We start from the raw sequence: 18,941 nt of genomic DNA, 5'->3' as shown, positions 1-18,941 counted from the left end.
GATTGAGGTGACCCACTCGTCTGTGACATTTGCGGCCCACACCGGGTAAAAGAACTGCAGTCTTCCACCCACCGTACCCGGATGGGCCCGAGGACCTTCAGAAGGTCTTCCCGGAGGCCACGCAGCAGTTCAGTACTTACTCTGAACCTGACCCAGTTAGTCCTGCTCATGCAGGCTGTTTACTGGGTCCTTCAAATGAAGAGAGGCTGAACTTCATTTGGAACGAACCCACGACAAACGCAGGAAGGTGGCCATAAAATAAAAACCAAAAAGTCCTGTAGAACTTGCTAAGGACAGGAAAAAAGACTGTGGTGTAAGGGGAGGAGGGACTCTTTATACCTATCAGTCTAATTAATTAATCTAATTAATTCCTGTCCTGTGACTGCTAAGGGAGGAGCTACCCATAAGTGATGCTGCCATGATTAGCCAGGAAAGTATGTTTCCTGGCTATTTCTCATGGCAGCATCACTTATGGGTAGCTCTTCCCTTAGCAGTCTCAGGACAGGAATTATTTAGATTAATTAATTAGACTGATAGGTATAAAGAGTCCCTCCTCCCCTTACACCACAGTCTTTTTTCCTGTCCTTAGCAAGTTCTACAGGACTTTTTACTTTTTATTTTATGGCCACCTTCCTGCGTTTGTCGTGGGTTCGTTCCAAATGAAGTTCAGCCTCTCTTCATTTGAAGGACCCAGTAAACAGCCTGCATGAGCAGGACTAACTGGGTCAGGTTCAGAGTAAGTACTGAACTGCTGCGTGGGATGTATATCTAGTGTTCTGAGGGAGACACTGTTCTAAGCTTCCTGGGGTTGGTTATCCTTAAAAATTTCCCCTTGTTCTGGAAGTGCCCCTAGTAATTGGGGTTGAAATCCCCCCCCCCCCTTACCTTGCTTTGGGGATCCATACTGCAGTCATCCTGATGGAGGGTGCTGTTGTGCTCTATTGGGAGTTGTGTTTCCTGCCTGCATGCCCTGTGTTGCCCCTGGGGGCTTACTGGGAGTTGCTGTCCTTGTGGGGGCTGTGTTCAGCTCTTCCTCGGCCAGTGTTGCTGTTTTGCCGCGGTGTGCGTTCCAGACGCGGAATTGCCGAACCCGGAAGTGCCTCGCGCCGGCCGCGAGGCTTGAAACGCATGGCGTGCGTTGCAGCGCTCTGCGCATGCGCGGACCGGGCGCAGAGGTATTTAAACAGGGGAATACTGACACTTGCCTGTCAGCTGTTCGGAACTTCTGATTTGCGTTCTGAATTTCCGCCAGTTCTCCTTCTTGCTGTCTCCTGGCTGCCTGGAGTGTGTTTTCTGCCGTTATGAGGTAGGATTGCCTGTTTCCATGGTTTTTGCTGGGGGCTTTGGGTTTGCCTTTTTGGACTTATTAGGTATGTGTTTCTGATTTTGCCTTTGTTCCTTTCATAGTATGGATTCTCCCTCTGCCTCTGCTAGATCCCTCTCTAGAAAACATAGGTGAGCCATTTATTTTGTTCAGGGGGGGGTTGTTAAAAGAGTGCCATACTGAGCCTGTAATATATGTTATATATGGCTTTCTTTCAGCCGCAGCAAACAGTTGGATTCTCCAGCAAGAAAATCCAGGGACAAGACCAACAGATGCATCAATTGTTCATCACCAGCTCCACCTGGAAGGAACCTCTGCAGGGAATGCTTGTCGGAAGCGGCTAATGTCCCCAGTAAGACTTCACCGCAGGACGACCTTAAACTTTGTATTTCCCGTGCAATTGCTGAGGGCTTTAAGTCTACCACGGGATGTGGTGGCCCTCCTAAAAGACGCAGAGCGGAACCTCAGTCTTCCAGCTCTGAGGAGGATCCTGACCTGTGGGAGGAGGAAGTTGACTATGCCTCCAGGTCTCTGGACTCAAACTTTATCGATAGACTTATTACTCTCCTCAGAGACACTCTTAGCCTCACGGAAGAAAAATCTGAATTGAGAGAGGCTGACAGTTTTTTTGAGGACTTGAAGCCTAATAGACCAACGTTCCCGGTACATTCCTCTATAAGGGACATGATCCTTCAGGAATGGAATAAGCCGGAGAGGAAGTCCACCTTGAAAAACAAATTCACGAGGACTTATCCTTATTCTGCCATGGACTGCTGCCTTTGGAATTCGGTTCCCAAGGTTGATGCTGCAGTGATCCATATGGCTAAAAAGACCACGCTTCCTATAGACTCCATGGCATACTTGAGAGAACCTATGGAAAAGCGTATGGATGGTGATCTAATTAAAGCCTATCTGGCACTAGGCTCCGCCCTTCATCCAGCAGTGGCGCTGACCACTCTCTCCAGGGCATTAAGAGTGCTCGCTAATTTGGAGGAAGACATTGGTCAAGGTGTCCGTAGAGAACATCTCCTGGAGAGTCTCAAGGATTTGAGCCTTGCTACTGAATTTTGCTCCGAAGCCTCCCTGGACATCACTCGCATGATTGCCAAAAGTATGGCCCTGTCTGTGGCCTCCAGAAGGGCCTTATGGCTTCATTCCTGGGGGCGGACTATGCCTCCAAAGCGTCCTTGTGTGGTCTCCCGTTCCAGGGGGATCTCCTGTTTGGTAAGATCCTGGAGGATGCCATTCAGAAAGCTGCTGATGGGAAAAAAGCGTTTCTTCCACAAGTCAGCAGAAAGAGTTTTTCCTCCTCCTGGAAAACCAGGCGATTCAAGGATCGGTCCTTTCGGGACAGCAGAAGCTACAAGCCCGGAAGGGAGTATTCCAGGAATTCCTCGTGGAAGTCCTTCTCTCACTCCTCTTCCAATAAGGCTTCCAGAGGTAGAGGTGCCAGAACCTCCGGGAAGACCTTCTGAAGGTCCTCGGGCCCATCTGGGTATGGTGGGTGGAAGACTGAAGTTCTTTTACCCGGTATGGGCCGCGAATGTCACAGACGTGTGGGTCACATCCATCATAAAAGAAGGCTACAGGATGGAATTTTCTTCTCGTCCACATGCTGCTCTTTTCAGAAAATCAAAAGTGTCGGCAGGTGTCAAACGAAGGGCCATGAGGACTTGCATTTCCACTCTACTGGAACAGAAGGTGTTGGAGGAAGTCCCTACACACGAAAGGTTCCGGGGGATGTATTCCACTGTGTTTTTGGCCCCAAAGCCCCAGGGAAAGTGGCGTCTCATCCTGAACATGAAAGGAGTGAACACCATTCTAGACGTAAGGACATTCAAAATGGAATCCTTACAGACTATCCTAAAGTGCGTAAAAACGGGAGATTGGATGACCTCCATAGACTTAAAAGACGCCTACTACCAAATCCCTGTAAACAGCAATCACATGCAGTTCCTTCGGTTCTGGGCTTTAGGAAGACACTTTCAGTTCCGAGGGCTTCCGTTTGGCCTCAGCTTAGCGCCAAGGACTTTCTCGAAGGTCCTTGTCTCTTTGATTGCCGTCATAAGGATGAGAGGTATCGAGATATTCCATTACCTGGACGACATCCTCATCATAGGGCCTTCACAAAGAATAGTGGAGCATCATACATTAGTGGCAATGAACATCCTTCAAGATCACGGGTGGCTTCTCAATATAGAAAAAAGCTCCCTGATTCCGTCTCAGACCATCGTATTCCTCGGAGCGGTGATAAATACCATTTCTGCCCGTGTGTTTTTGTCTCCGGAGAGGGTCATGAAGATAAAAGACAAAGTCAAGAAGCTCCAGGTTCTCGAAAGGGCCTCGGCAAGGGAAGTCATGAGTCTCCTGGGTTCTTTAACATCTACGATAGGTTTGGTAAAGTGGGCCCAATGGAAGTTTCGCCCTGTACAGAGTTGCTTCCTTCTCCAGTTCGACAGAGAAAAAACGGATTGGGAACAGAAGATATCTCTGCCACTGCCAGTAAGAAAAGAGTTGAACTGGTGGAAGAACAGGAAGAACCTAGCAAAGGGCTTTCCCTTGGAAGAGCCTCCGTGGACCGTTATTACGACAGATGCCAGTTCTTCTGGTTGGGGTGCCCACCTCGATTCCTCGTGGACTCAGGGGAGGTGGACCCGAGAAGAAAGTCGGCTCCACTCGAACCTAAGAGAACTACGAGCTATTTCCAAGGCCGTTCGGGTGTTCCTTCCAAAGATCAGGAATTCATGGGTGTTAATCAAGACGGACAACCGAGCGGTGGCCTCATATGTAAACAACCAGGGAGGCACAAGGAGCAAACAGCTCTTGAAGGAACTAGCTCCTTTAATGGAAATGGCCATGGCCTATCTCCTGGGACTGAAGGCTATCTATCTCCCAGGTTCAGAGAACATAACGGCGGATTTTCTCAGCAGAACAGAAATTCTCCCGGGAGAATGGAAACTTCACCAGTCGGTTTTTGCTTGGATCACCCATCGGTGGGGCATGCCCCAGATCGACCTGATGGCTTCGTTCAGGAATCGCCAGGTGGAGAATTACTACTCCCTCCACCCAGAGAGTCAGGCATTGGGCCAGGATGCTCTATCTCTTCCTTGGTCGTTCGATCTGGGGTATGCGTTCCCTCCCCTACCCATGATACCCAGGTTCCTGAGGAAAGTTTGGTCAGAAGGGAAGAAGGTTATTGCCGTAATCCCAATTTGGCCTCAAAGGCCGTGGTTTCCCCTATTGTCAATGTTGAGCCAGGAACAGCCTCGGCCCCTGCCTGTTCTGGAGGATCTGCTAACGCAGGGTCCAATATTCCATCCTCATCCGGAACGCCTCAAATTGGGGGTGTGGGTCTTGAAAAGGAAAGACTTCGACAATTAGGCCTTTCAGAAGCAGTGGTCAATACCCTCTTACACTCGAGGAAGGCTTCTACGTCCTCATGCTACCATAGAATCTGGGATGTGTTTCAAGAATGGGCTTCGGCCAAGCAAGTTGACTTCATACGCCCTCGCAACACTGAAATCTTGGAGTTCCTACAAGAAGGTCTGGATAAGGGCCTTAGCATCAGCACTCTTAGAGTTCAATCTTCGGCTCTGTCAGCTTTGTGCAACACCTCTTGGTCATCAGACCCATTGATCTCCAGGTTCTTCAAGGCAGCTTTCAAGTTGAGACCACCTTCGAGATCCACTACCCCTCCTTGGGACCTTCCGCTTGTTCTCGACTACCTGACTGAGGATCTATTAGTTCCTCTTGAGAATTTGGATGCTGTCCTCCTAACTTACAAAACATTGTTCTTAGTGGCAATTACTTCCGCTAGGAGAATCTCAGAGATCAAGGCCTTCTCCACCTTGCCTTCTTGTCTACAATTCTACCACGATAGGGTGTGCCTGAAACCTAATCCAGCATTTCTTCCTAAAGTGGTCTCTCGTTTTCATCTATCTCAAGAGGTGGTCCTGCCATCCTTCTACCCCAATCCTTCTTCACCAGAGGAGATCAAGTGGCAACATTTGGATGTCATGAACTGCCTGTCTATGTACCTTGAACGTTCTGCTCCTTACAGGAAACCTCACCAGCTTTTCGTTTTGCCTTCAGGGGCCAGGAGAGGTGAGGCAGCCTCTCTATCTACGTTGAAACGTTGGATTGCTCTTGTAATCAGGAGGGCATATCTCAATAAAGATCACTCTCCTCCACTGAAGATAAAGGCTCATTCAACCAGAGCATTGTCAACTTCATGAGCTAATTGGGCAGAGGTTCCATATGATGACATTTGCAAGGCAGCCACCTGGTCTTCCCCGATGACGTTCATGAAACACTACAAACTAGATGTGGATACTCCTTCCACCTCATTTGGGAAGAGTGTCTTGTCTACGGTTTCTTTGTCCCGTTGATATTAAATTCAGTCGTAGCATAATAATCTGTTCTGTGTATTTTAGCGTAATTTTATTCCCACCCTATATTCTCTGAGCTTGGGTATTACCCATAAGTGATGCTGCCATGATTAGCCAGGAATAGAGAAAATTTATGACAAACTTACCGTAATTTTCTTTTCCTGGCTATTTCTCATGGCAGCATCAGGGTTCCCGCCCATTTTTTGTTTTCAGCTTTATAATTGGACTGTGGTGTAAGGGGAGGAGGGACTCTTTATACCTATCAGTCTAATTGATTAATCTAATTAATTCCTGTCCTGAGACTGCTAAGGGAGGAGCTACCCATAAGTGATGCTGCCATGAGAAATAGCCAGGAAAAGAAAATTACGGTAAGTTTGTCATAAATTTTCTCTATTCCCACGTCTGGCCTACCTATTTGTTACACCAAAAGCCTATATACCAATAGCTCTATCAATAGGGTTTGTATTCGGAGAAAATTCAATATCTGAGAGCAGCTAGAACTAGGGGGATAGTGGCACACATGAGGGGGGATGGTGGACCACCCCACCTTAGTGTCCAAGCTCACTCCAATGATAGTAAGAATTACCCTCCTGTGCAGTGAGTACCAGCTGTCCCTTACCCTTGGCCATGTATCTTGCACTCACTGCCTTCCCCTATACCTGGCGGTGAGTGATCTTTTTCCTACCTGCCTTAGAAGTGAGTGAGCTATCTCTTTTTCCTGCATTGAGTGCAGTCTCTTTCCACTCTTCCTTGCAGTTAAAGTACTCAACTACCTCCACTTGCAGTGAGTAGTAAGTAAACCTTCTATCCCCTCCCCCCCCCTTACAGTAAGTAAACTTCCCTCTCCTTGGCACTGAGTGGCAGTGATTGAGTGAGCTCTCTCTCCTTCAATCCCACTGACAGTTAGTGAAATGTTTTTCCCCTCATTGCAGTGGAAGCGAGTGAGCTCTCTCTACCTGTCTCCCTTGGCACTGAGCTCTCTCTACCTGTCTCCCTTGGCATTGGCACTGAGCTCTCTCTTCGCCTTTTACTGGCAGTTAGTCAGCACTCTCTCCCCCAATCTGGCAACGAATGCGCTCTCCCCTGGCAGTGAGTGATGTATCTATCCTCCCCTGGCAGTGAGTGAGCTATCTCCCCTGTCCTTGGCAGTGAGTGAGCTCCCCTCACTATCTCTGGCAATAAGTGAGCTCTCTCTCCTCCCTGACAGTGAATGTTCGCTCTCGCCCCCTCCTCCTGGTAGTGAGTGAGCTCTCTTTCCGCCTCTTTCCGCCCCCCCCACAATCTCTGGAAATAAGTGAGCGCTTTCCCCTGGCAATGAGTGTTCTCTCTCTCCCCTGCCCCTGGCAGTGAGTGTTCTCTCTCCCCTCCCCCTGCCAGTGAGTGTTATCTCTCTCCCCTCCCCCTGGCAGTGAGTGCAATCTCTCTCCCCTCCCCTTGGCAGTGAGTGCTCTCTCTCTCCCCTCCCCCTGGCAGTGAGTGCTCTCTCTCCCCTCCCCCTGGCAGTGAGTGCTCTCTCTCTCACCTCCCCCTGGCAGTGAGTGCTCTCTCTCTCCCCTCCCCCTGGTAGTGAGTGCTCTCTCTCTCTCTCCCCTCCCCTGGCAGTGAGTGATATCTCTATCCCCTCCCCCTGGCAATGAGTGATATCTCTCTCTCCCCCTGGCAGTGAGTGCTCTCTCTCTCCCCTCCCCCTGGTAGTGAGTGCTCTCTCTCTCCCCTCCCCTGGCAGTGAGTGCTCTCTCCCCTCCTCCTGGCAGTGAGTGCTCTCTCTCTCTCCTCCCCCTGGCAGTGAGTGCTCTCTCTCTCCCCTCCCCTGGCAGTGAGTGCTCTCTCATTCCCCTCCCCCTGGCAGTGAGTGCTCTCTCCCCCTGGCAGTGAGTGATATCTCTCTCTCCCCTCCCTCTGGCAGTGAGTGCTCTCTCTCTCTCTCCCCTCAGCAGTGAGTGCTCTCTCTCTCCCCTCGGCAGTGAGTGCTCTCTCTCCTCTCCCTGGCAGTGAGTGCTCTCTCTCCCCTCCCCCTGGCAGTGAGTGCTCTCTCTCCCCTCCCCCTGGCAGTGAGTGCTCTCTCTCCCCTCCCCTGGCAGTGAGTGCTCTCTCCCTCTCCCCTCCCCCTGGCAGTGAGTGCTCTCTCTCTCCCCTCCCCCTGGCAGTGAGTGCTCTTTCTCTCCCCTCCCCCTGGCAGTGAGTGCTCTCTCTCTCTCCCCTCCCCCTGGCAGTGAGTGCTCTCTCTCCCCCCTCCCCCTGGCAGTGAGTGCTCTCTCTCTCTCTCCCCTCCCCCTGGCAGTGAGTGCTCTCTCTCCCCTCCCCCTGGCAGTGAGTGCTCTCTCTCTCCCCCTCTCCCTGGCAGTGAGTGCTCTCTCTCTCCCCTCCCCGTGGCAGTGAGTGCTCTCTCTCTCCCCCCTCCCCCTGACAGTGAGTGCTCTCTCTCTCCCCTCCCCCTGGCAGTGAGTGCTCTCTCTCTCCCCTCCCCCTGGCAGTGAGTACTCTCTCCCCCCCCTGGCAGTGAGTGCTCTCTCTCCCCCTCCCCCTGGCAGTGAGTGCTCTCTCTCTCCCCTCCCCCTGGCAGTGAGTGCTCTCTCTCTCCTCCCCTCCCCCTGGCAGTGAGTGCTCTCTCTCCTCCCCTCCCCCTGGCAGTGAGTGCTCTCTCTCTCCTCCCCTCCCCCTGGCAGTGAGTGCTCTCTCTCCTCCCCTCCCCCTGGCAGTGAGTGCTCTCTCTCCCCTCCCCCTGGCAGTGAGTGCTCTCTCTCCCCTCCCCCTGGCAGTGAGTGCTCTCTCTGTCTCCCCTCCCCCGTGGCAGTGAGTGCTCTCTCTCTCCCCTCCCCGTGGCAGTGAGTGCTCTCTCTCCCCTCCCCGTGGCAGTGAGTGCTCTCTCTCCCGTCCCCCTGGCAGTGAGTGCTCTCTCTGTCTCCCCTCCCCTGGCAGTGAGTGCTCTCTCTGTCTCCCCTCCCCCTGGCAGTGAGTGCTCTCTCTCTCTCCCCTCCCCCTGGCAGTGAGTGCTCTCTCTCTCTCCCCTCCCCTTGGCAGTGAGTGCTATCTCTGTCTCCCCTCCCCCTGGCAGTGAGTGCTCTCTCCCCTCCCCCTGGCAGTGAGTGCTCTCTCTCTCTCCCCTCCCCCTGGCAGTGAGTGCTCTCTCTCTCCCCTCCCCCTGGCAGTGAGTGCTCTCTCTCCCCCTCCCCCTGGCAGTAAGTGCTCTCTCTCTCCCCCCTGGCAGTGAGTGCTCTCTCTCCCCCTCCCCCTGGCAGTGAGTGCTCTCTCTCTCCCCTCACCCTGGCAGTGAGTGCTCTCTCTCTCCCCCCTCCCCCTGACAGTGAGTGCTCTCTCTCTCCCCTCCCCCTGGCAGTGAGTGCTCTCTCTCTCCCCTCCCCCTGGCAGTGAGTGCTCTCTCTCCCCCTTCCCCCTGGCAGTGAGTGCTCTCTCTCCCCTCCCCCTGGCAGTGAGTGCTCTCTCTCTCCCCTCCCCCTGGCAGTGAGTGCGCTCTCTCTCTCCCCTCCGCCTGGCAATGAGTGCTCTCTCTCCCCCCTCCCCCTGGCAGTGAGTGCTCTCTCTCCCCCTGGCAGTGAGTGCTCTATCTCCCCCTCCCCCTGACAGTGAGTGCTCTCTCCCCCCCTCCCCCTGGCAGTGAGTGCTCTCTCTCTCTCCTCCCCCTGGCAGTGAGGGCTCTCTCTCCCCCTCCCCCTGGCAGTGAGGGCTCTCTCTCCCCCCTCCCCCTGGCAGTAAGTGCTCTCTCTCCCCCTCCCCCTGGCAGTGAGTGCTCTCTCTCTCCCCTCCCCCTGGCAGTGAGTGCTCTCTCTTTCCTCCCCTCCCCCTGGCAGTGAGTGCTCTCTCTCTCTCCTCCCCCTGGCAGTGAGGGCTCTCTCTCCCCCTTCCCCTGGCAGTGAGGGCTCTCTCTCCCCCCTCCCCCTGGCAGTAAGTGCTCTCTCTCCCCCTCCCCCTGGCAGTGAGTGCTCTCTCTCTCCCCTCCCCCTGGCAGTGAGTGCTCTCTCTTTCCTCCCCTCCCCCTGGCAGTGAGTGCTCTCTCTCCTCCCCTCCCCCTGGCAGTGAGTGCTCTCTCTCCCCTCCCCCTGGCAGTGAGTGCTCTCTCTCCCCTCCCCCTGGCAGTGAGTGCTCTGTCTCCCCTCCCCCTGGCAGTGAGTGCTCTGTCTCCCCTCCCCCTGGCAGTGAGTGCTCTCTCTCCCCTCCCCCTGGCAGTGAGTGCTCTCTCTGTCTCCCCTCCCCCTGGCAGTGAGTGCTCTCTCTGTCTCCCCTCCCCCTGGCAGTGAGTGCTCTCTCTGTCTCCCCTCCCCCTGGCAGTGAGTGCTCTCTCTCTCCCCTCCCCCTGGCAGTGAGTGCTCTCTCTCTCTCCCCTCCCCCTGGCAGTGAGTGCTCTCTCTCTCCCCTCCCCCTGGCAGTGAGTGCTCTCTCCCCTCCCCCTGGCAGTGAGTACTCTCTCACCCCCTGGCAGTGAGTGCTCTCTCTCCCCCTCCCCCTGGCAGTGAGTGCTCTCTCTCTCCCCTCCCCCTGGCAGTGAGTGCTCTCTCTGTCTCCCCTCCCCCGTGGCAGTGAGTGCTCTCTCTCTCCCCTCCCCGTGGCAGTGAGTGCTCTCTCTCTCCCCTCCCCGTGGCAGTGAGTGCTCTCTCTCTCCCCCCTGGCAGTGAGTGCTCTCTCTCCCCCTCCCCCTGGCAGTGAGTGCTCTCTCTCTCCCCTCCCCCTGGCAGTGAGTGCTCTCTCTCTCCCCCCTCCCCCTGGCAGTGAGTGCTCTCTCTCCCCCTCCCCCTGGCAGTGAGTGCTCTCTCTCCCCCTCCCCCTGGCAGTGAATGCTCTCTCTCTCCCCTCCCCCTGGCAGTGAGTGCGCTCTCTCTCTCCCCTCCGCCTGGCAGTGAGTGCTCTCTCTCCCCCCTCCCCCTGGCAGTGAGTGCTCTCTCTCTCTCCCCCTGGCAGTGAGTGCTCTCTCTCCCCCCTCCCCCTGACAGTGAGTGCTCTCTCCCCCCCTCCCCCTGGCAGTGAGTGCTCTCTCTCTCTCCTCCCCCTGGCAGTGAGGGCTCTCTCTCCCCCTCCCCCTGGCAGTGAGGGCTCTCTCTCCCCCCTCCCCCTGGCAGTAAGTGCTCTCTCTCCCCCTCCCCCTGGCAGTGAGTGCTCTCTCTCTCCCCTCCCCCTGGCAGTGAGTGCTCTCTCTTTCCTCCCCTCCCCCTGGCAGTGAGTGCTCTCTCTCCTCCCCTCCCCCTGGCAGTGAGTGCTCTCTCTCCCCTCCCCCTGGCAGTGAGTGCTCTCTCTCCCCTCCCCCTGGCAGTGAGTGCTCTGTCTCCCCTCCCCCTGGCAGTGAGTGCTCTGTCTCCCCTCCCCCTGGCAGTGAGTGCTCTCTCTCCCCTCCCCCTGGCAGTGAGTGCTCTCTCTGTCTCCCCTCCCCCTGGCAGTGAGTGCTCTCTCTCCCCTCCCCCTGGCAGTGAGTGATCTCTCTCTCTCTCCCCTCCCCCTGGCAGTGAGTGCTCTCTCTCCCCCCTCCCCCTGGCAGTGAGTGCTCTCTCTCTCCCCTCCCCCTGGCAGTGAGTGCTCTCTCTCCCCCCTCCCCCTGGCAGTGAGTGCTCTCTCTCCCCCTCCCCCTGACAGTGAGTGCTCTCTCCACCCCTCCCCCTGGCAGTGAGTGCTCTCTCTCTCTCCTCCCCCTGGCAGTGAGGGCTCTCTCTCCCCCTCCCCCTGGCAGTGAGGGCTCTCTCTCCCCCCTCCCCCTGGCAGTAAGTGCTCTCTCTCCCCCTCCCCCTGGCAGTGAGTGCTCTCTCTCTCTCCCCTCCCCCTGGCAGTGAGTGCTCTCTCTTTCCTCCCCTCCCCCTGGCAGTGAGTGCTCTCTCTCCTCCCCTCCCCCTGGCAGTGAGTGCTCTCTCTCCCCTCCCCCTGGCAGTGAGTGCTCTGTCTCCCCTCCCCCTGGCAGTGAGTGCTCTGTCTCCCCTCCCCCTGGCAGTGAGTGCTCTGTCTCCCCTCCCCCTGGCAGTGAGTGCTCTCTCTCCCCTCCCCCTGGCAGTGAGTGCTCTCTCTGTCTCCCCTCCCCCTGGCAGTGAGTGCTCTCTCTGTCTCCCCTCCCCCTGGCAGTGAGTGCTCTCTCTGTCTCCCCTCCCCCTGGCAGTGAGTGCTCTCTCTCTCCCCTCCCCCTGGCAGTGAGTGCTCTCTCTCTCTCCCCTCCCCCTGGCAGTGAGTGCTCTCTCTCCCCCCTCCCCCTGGCAGTGAGTGCACTCTCTCTCTCCCCTCCCCCTGGCAGTGAGTGCTCTCTCTCTCTCCCCTCCCCCTGGCAGTGAGTGATATCTCTCTCTCCCCTCCCCCTGGCAGTGAGTGATATCTCTCTCCTCCCCTCCCAGGAACTCTCAGCCCTTTCCCGCCATGCACTGCGGCCCCTGACAAGTCGATCCAAGATGGCGTAGAAAGTAATGACAGGTAAGTCTTGACTCCCCCCACGATCGGAGCGGCCGGACCCCCCGGTAGCCGCCATCCCCCCCCTGACCCGGGGCTCCCCCTGCACCCCAGGACCCAGCCTGGAGGGAGAGGGCCCGGGCGGGCAGCGGAGAGGCCTACACGGTGCGGGCCGGCGGGGTGTTTACATCCCCGGCCTGGGAAAGTACTCGAGCCCCCGGCGGGAGCCCAGTGCAGGCCGCGGCTCTGGGAAGGGGCCGGGGGCCGGGATCAATGGGCAAGGCTGCGGGGTGACGGCATTCCCGGTCCGGGGGCCTAGCTCGGGCTTTTTTAAGTGAGATGGGGGCTGGATGTGGGCGGTGATGGGAGTTTACAGCACTTTGTGGGGCTGGCAGGATTCAGGGGGGCTTCCAGGGGCAGACGCGGGCATGGGGGGCTGCCGGGGAACGGGGGGCTGCTGGGGTGCAGACACGGGCATGGGGGGGGGCTGCTGGGGAGTGGGGGCACTCTTGGGGTGCAGACACGGGCATGGGGTGGGGGCACTCTTGGGGTGCAGACACGGGCATGGGGTGGGGGCACTCTTGGGGTGCAGACACGGGCATGGGGTGGGGGCACTCTTGGGGTGCAGACACGGGCATGGGGTGGGGGCACTCTTGGGGTGCAGACACGGGCATGGGGTGGGGGCACTCTTGGGGTGCAGACACGGGCATGGGGGGGCTGCTGGGGAGTGGGGGCACTCCTGGGGGGGGGGGCTGCTGGGGAGTGGGGGCACTCCTGGGGGGCAGACCCTGGTATGGGGGGGCTAGGGAGTGGGGGCAGACACGGGCATGGGGGGCTGCTGGAGAATGGGGACACTCCTGGGGTGCAGACACTGGTATGGGGGGGGCTCCTGGTTAAATTGAGGGGGCAGGCAGCTTAATTTGGGATTATTATATGGGGTATTGTTTATATATCTGGGGGGTCCAGTGTATATTGGGGGTAATGTTATATTAATAATGCCTTTTTAAATGTGGGGTTAATGTCATTTAACCCCCACCCACTCCTGTTTAATGTGGGGATAATGTTATGATTGGTGTCTTTTAAATATGGGGCTGATGTAAATTAGGTGGCCTTTTAAATATGGGTTTTCTCTTAAATATGGGCATAATGTCACTTGGGGTCCCTGCTAAATATGGGCATAATGTCACTTGGGGTCCCTGCTAAATATGGGCATAATGTCACTTGGGGTCCCTGCTAAATATGGGGCTGCCAGTAATATCTGAGAGGTGCCTTTTTGGGAGCAATGGTGAATAGGGAGCTGCAGTTTATTTTGATTTTATTTTTGGATTTGCAAATAATTTTTGGGCTATGTGGGGGAGACTTCCATTTAAAAAAAAAAAAAATATGTATTACTTTACTTTATGTGGTTTTTGAGGGTTAATCTAACAGGCGGTTGCTGTGGGATTGGAGTGTAAGGACAGGTCAGTGTTTGGTTCTGAGCTCTTTGTGAGAAAACAAGATGGATATTTTGGGGCAACGTATGTGGTGACCTTTGCAGGGTTGTATCTTAGAGCAGGGATCCCATGAGTTTTATTTCATTTTTATTTATAAACTAACCTAAAATTTACTCCCGAAACTGGGTACAGCTATCAGAACAGCTATATGCACAGAAGGGAGAATTGGGATATTTACAGTCTTTACTTATTGGGATGCTAACTCATTATTACATTGTAAATGTTTAAAGAAAGTTCTAAATTCCTCAATTTTGTGGAATGGATGTCCGGCCAAGAATTAGTTATGGTAATTTAGCATTTTGGGGATAAGGAGGTGCACATAACTAGAAGGCAGCTTTGAAACACATGGGTTGTATTCTCTAAAAAATAAATTGCAGTGAATTGAAAACTGTATTGCAAAATTCAGGCTAACATAGCTAAGCTTTGGCTATACCATATGTTTTTTGTTTGGTTTTTTCAAATACATCCTTTCCTTAAATTTTGCAGTTCAATTCCATGGGTGTTTCAAAAAGGATTCACACTTCCATTATTTTAAATGTCAGGTAAAACTGAAAACTATAATTGGTAAACTTGCGCTCAAATTCTTTTAAGTTGGTGCAAACTAACAAAAATTACTTTTAATCTACGCCCGAAGCAATTAAACCCGAATTAAACTCTGGTAAATCCTGGAAGGAGAGAGATGTTTTACTGTAGATTAAAAGGAATTTGCCACCATTGAAATGCTTGGATAGAGACCTATAGTTGGGCCTACATGAGCTATTTGTTATAAACAAGTAACTTTGAGAACCTTTAATGTTTGCCCTTTGTTAAGAGTGTTTATCTGCTGGTGCTTTGCTAAAAAATTGGTGAGTGACATAGAAACTGGAGACCCGCTGTAAAGTGAATGCATATGTGATAGATTTGTGCCTTTTCAGGGTACACAAGGATTCGCTCTTTTATTACAATAGAAGTGAATGCAGTATATTTGGGGTTATAGCTATGAAGACAGCGCCTGCCCATTATTTATTGGCATTGTGGTGAATTAAGAATTGTATTCTAATATTTAGGATTCACCCTGTTTGTAGGCAGACACTGACCAGTTTATTTTTATAATGCTGGCCATGTTTGACAGAGGGCAAATCAGGTCAAGTGAATAAAGCGTCAGATTATCAGTCATCCTATGAGAGTGGCAAGATGGTGTCTGACATTTCATAATGGTCTCTGAAGTTTGTTCTGCCTTCCTCTAAGATGGCTGAAGGGAAAACACATTTTTGGGAATTTTTGATTAAATAAGCGAATTGACACAGTCCTAGTTCACTGGCTCGCTCTCAGCTCTGTGATACTTGCCTGCAAACAGATACCCCTGTGCAGTTAGATTTTTTTTTTTTTATTTCTGGTGAGATTTATTTACTCGCCTGGGTTTGCAGAGTTTTGACTAGGGAATTGGAGATTTTAGGACAAGATAACCTAGCTGTATATTTAGCTGATTTGTAGAATTTTTACATTGTGGGCTAAAGTTTTAAGCTTTGTCAGTTTTCCTCAATATTGAATTTGTTGAATAACTCTGTAAAAGTTTAGTTTCTCCTTTTGCTCTCTTGGTTTGGAGGCAGGGGTAGACCTGTCAACAGCTTCTGAAATGATATTTTTAGGATCCAGTTTACGCAATGTTTTCCAGCCTGAGAATACTAGCAGTCTCTCCACTAAACAAATATTTATCTTCTCTTATCTAAAGCAACTCTGCAAACATTTTCTTCCATTTTTAAAATAAAATAAATCCCGAACACCAAATGGTTAGTTCACTAGCGTGAGTTGACAAACCTATTGCATTTGAGATTCTCTTCGTGTTATGCAAAACCTGTGTCATCTCTGCACACTCCACAGTATGAAGAATAAAACACACGATATCCGAAAATACAGTTTATGATAACTTACCAGGGAGACTACTAAAGTGTTCCTGATATTTCCTAGGATGCCCGTTTGAAATTTTAGTAGGGATCGACCGATTATCGGTTTTACCGATATAATCGGCCGATATTCGGTATTTTCGGCAATATCGGTATCGGCCAATAGTGATACCGATATTGCCGATAATACCAACCAGGACCGCCAGGCTCATTACAAGCCCGGCGGTCCTGGTGGGGGCGGGCAGCAAGCGTTTACTCACCTCCCAGCAGCTCCTCCAGCTCCCAAGTGTAAATCTCGCGAGACCCGCGGCCAGCTCTCACGGCCGCGGGTCTCGCGAGATTTACACATGGGAGCTGGAGGAGCTGCTGGGAGGTGAGTAAACGCTTGCTGCCCCTCCTCCCACAGCTAAGCCAATGCCACTGGACCACCAGGGATTAACATATCCCCCCTCCCTGGCAAGGCAACAAGCAGGGAGGGGGACAACAAGAAACTAATAATAATAATTAATTAAATATATATATATATAAAAAAAAATAATATAAAAATAAAAAAATTTTTTTATAAAAAAATGCCCCCTCACACATACACTCTTATTATACACATGCACTGCACAAACACACTGTGTATATAATTCAGTGTGTTTGTATAGTGTGTGTATAATAATGTAGTGTGTTTGTATAGTGTGTGTATAATAATGTAGTGTGTTTGTATAGTGTGTGTTTATAATAATGCAGTGTGTGTTTGTATAATGCACACTACACAAACACACTGCATTATAAACACACACACACTATACAAACACACACTGCATTATACACACACACACACACACTATACAAACACACACTGCATTATATACACACACTACAAACACACTGCATTATATACACACATTATACAAACATACTGCATTATACACACACTATACAAACACTGCATTATATACACAGTGTGTTTGTGTAGTGTGTTTATATAATTCAGTGTCTTTGTGTAGTGTGTTTATATAATTCAGTGTGTGTTTGTGTAGTGTGTTTATATATAATGCACACTACACACACACTCTGCATTATATAAACACACTACATTCACTATACACACACTACACAAATACACACACTCTGCATTCCTTATATACACACACTACACAAACACGCACACTTTGCATTTAGTATATACAGCATTCACTTTACACACACTGCATTCACTTTACGCACACTACCTACACACTACACAAACACTCTGCTTTCATTATATACACACTAGACAAATACACAATACACACTGCATCCACTATACACACTACACAAACACACACTGCATCCACTACACACACACACACACTGCATCCACTACACACACACACTACACAAACACTACATCCACTACACACACACACACTACACAAACACTACATCCACTACACACACACTACACAAACATACACGGCTCCCCTGTCTAAGCACACTGCATCCACTACACGTGGCATGTATATTTTGTGCATTTACCTTTAGAAATAGTTTTTATTTTCCAAAATAGTAAATGTACAGAATATCGGCAAATTATATTGGCTATCGGCCTAAAAGTTCACAGAATATCGGTATTGGTATCGGCTCTAAAAAATCAATATCGGTCGATCCCTAAATTTTAGACAATGATCCCACTTCTTACAATGATAGATGGAGCAAATCGACTGTCATCACTGAATGTTATTGTTTATTATGGAATAACTTGCCTATTTTATGTCATTACTGCAGGCCTGAACCAATCTATGTATAATTTAGGAGTAAGGCAGGCATTCAGTACCGAGAATGGATATATTCACAGCGATCTCTTCAAAGTTAAATGCCAGCAGTTCTATATCGTCTAACTATTTGCACAGCCAAGCAACTTAAACCAATCTTTTTAGTTGTTTCCCCTTCAGGTTTCATATTGTGTCTAATACTTCCTGTTTCTTTGCACTGCGATACTTGATTTAATTTTCTTGCTGGATTTCTGATAAAACATACTTTTTTGATTTTATAGAGGTGTCTAGAACAGGAGTCATCAGCAGGAGTTTTGCCATTTCCCATGATCCCAATTTAGTAGAGTATTGCTAGTTTTGCTTTCCCCGTCAGTGCAGCTCAAGCTGGGTTTGGCTATATTTTGTCAGGGTTGGCAAGGATTAGATTGCACTGTGAAACGTGAACACACTGCTCTTCTGGACAACCTATGGGAGTGAATCACCTGAGTGAGACGAGGAAACTCTCCTACCAGCTGTGTAATATCTAACCGTGGAATCTCACCCATGAAATCTGCAGCAAACGCAGTGAATTCTGTACTTATCTGTGCGCGGGGAAATGTACCTTTCGGATCTCATGCTTGGAATCTGCACAGGAAACCATGGAATGTGTCCTGCAACATTCCAGTGGGTATAATGTGTGCTGTAGAGAGTTAATGGTGTTTTTTATTTTAATTTTGTAAAAAATTTAAGAGCCAAGTACTCTCTGGGTCATCAACTAAACTCATAATTTTAGTAAATTAAATCAGAAATGCGTTTTTTTTTTTTTTTTACTTCTGATTTAAATTCATGAAAATCTTGGTAATTAACGCAGTGTGTGCCATTTTTCTATCAGTGTGTGTGTGTGTGTGTGTATCAGAGTAGATCTTGTTGATTTAAAGGGCCATTATGTGTATTTATTCTGATAAAACTAGAGTTGTCCAACCTTTGGCACTCCAGCTGCTGTAGTGTGTGTGATGTGCATAAACACACCTGGGAACAACAAGAACACTGCTTACATATTTATCCAGTATCTATGAATACGTATTCTAACTCTTAAATCCTGCAAACATAAATCAGCCATTCTTTCTAAAATCCTTGTAATAACCCAGTGTGATTGTGTTTACATCATATTAGTCTGCAGATCCAATTCACCTCCAGATCAGTACCAGCAGCAAGATTTTTACAATTGCTTGCCCCCTTTGGATGAAGCTGACTTGGCAGCTTTAGACGAAGGAATCGTGGTAAAGGAGCGATGATAAAAAGTGCTGATCACTAAACCCCACTCTGTTACATCAAAGCCATACTCTTAACCAGACCCAGTAGGAAATCATACACAACCCTTGGTGGAAACCAATTGGCTGCTCAAAACACCTTTTGTGGAACCCCTTCTAAACACAAAACGTTTAGCCAAAAATAGGTGAAATAGGTGGAGCGCTTCACATTGTGTTTAATTATCCTAAATGTTGACAAATAGACCAAATGATATCTAAAATAGATGAATACAATATAATCTAATATGATAGCCACACTCAAGAGGAGACTCTCATATAATAGAGCCAATTTCGACCTTTGGATCTGATGTGAAGCACAGTTGGACTTATCCTCCTGGGTATAGTCCTCCTTTTCAAAATTTAGAAAAATAGCGGTTTGCATTTCTGTAGTAGAGTAAAACTTCATAGCATAAATCTGATAAACAGGTGGATATAAGGATGGTTTATAGG

General features: G+C 50.7%; 1 protein-coding gene across 5 annotated transcripts in view; it reads left to right on the top strand.

Annotated features, from left to right (window-relative positions):
• Nucleotides 1–12,035: 12,035 nt before the first annotated feature.
• Nucleotides 12,036–18,941, top strand: part of HELZ (helicase with zinc finger) — a 70,836-nt gene continuing 63,930 nt past the window's right edge. For all 5 annotated transcript variants that reach the window (XM_063456132.1, XM_063456131.1, XM_063456129.1 and 2 more), the window contains exon 1: nucleotides 12,036–12,108. The gene's annotated coding sequence lies outside the window, so the exon portion shown is untranslated. The remainder of the gene's footprint in view (nucleotides 12,109–18,941) is intronic.

This window comes from Pelobates fuscus, chromosome 5, assembly GCF_036172605.1.
Source record: "Pelobates fuscus isolate aPelFus1 chromosome 5, aPelFus1.pri, whole genome shotgun sequence".
Taxonomy (NCBI): Eukaryota; Metazoa; Chordata; class Amphibia; order Anura; family Pelobatidae; genus Pelobates; species Pelobates fuscus.
This window is presented reverse-complemented; position numbering and strand designations above follow the sequence as displayed.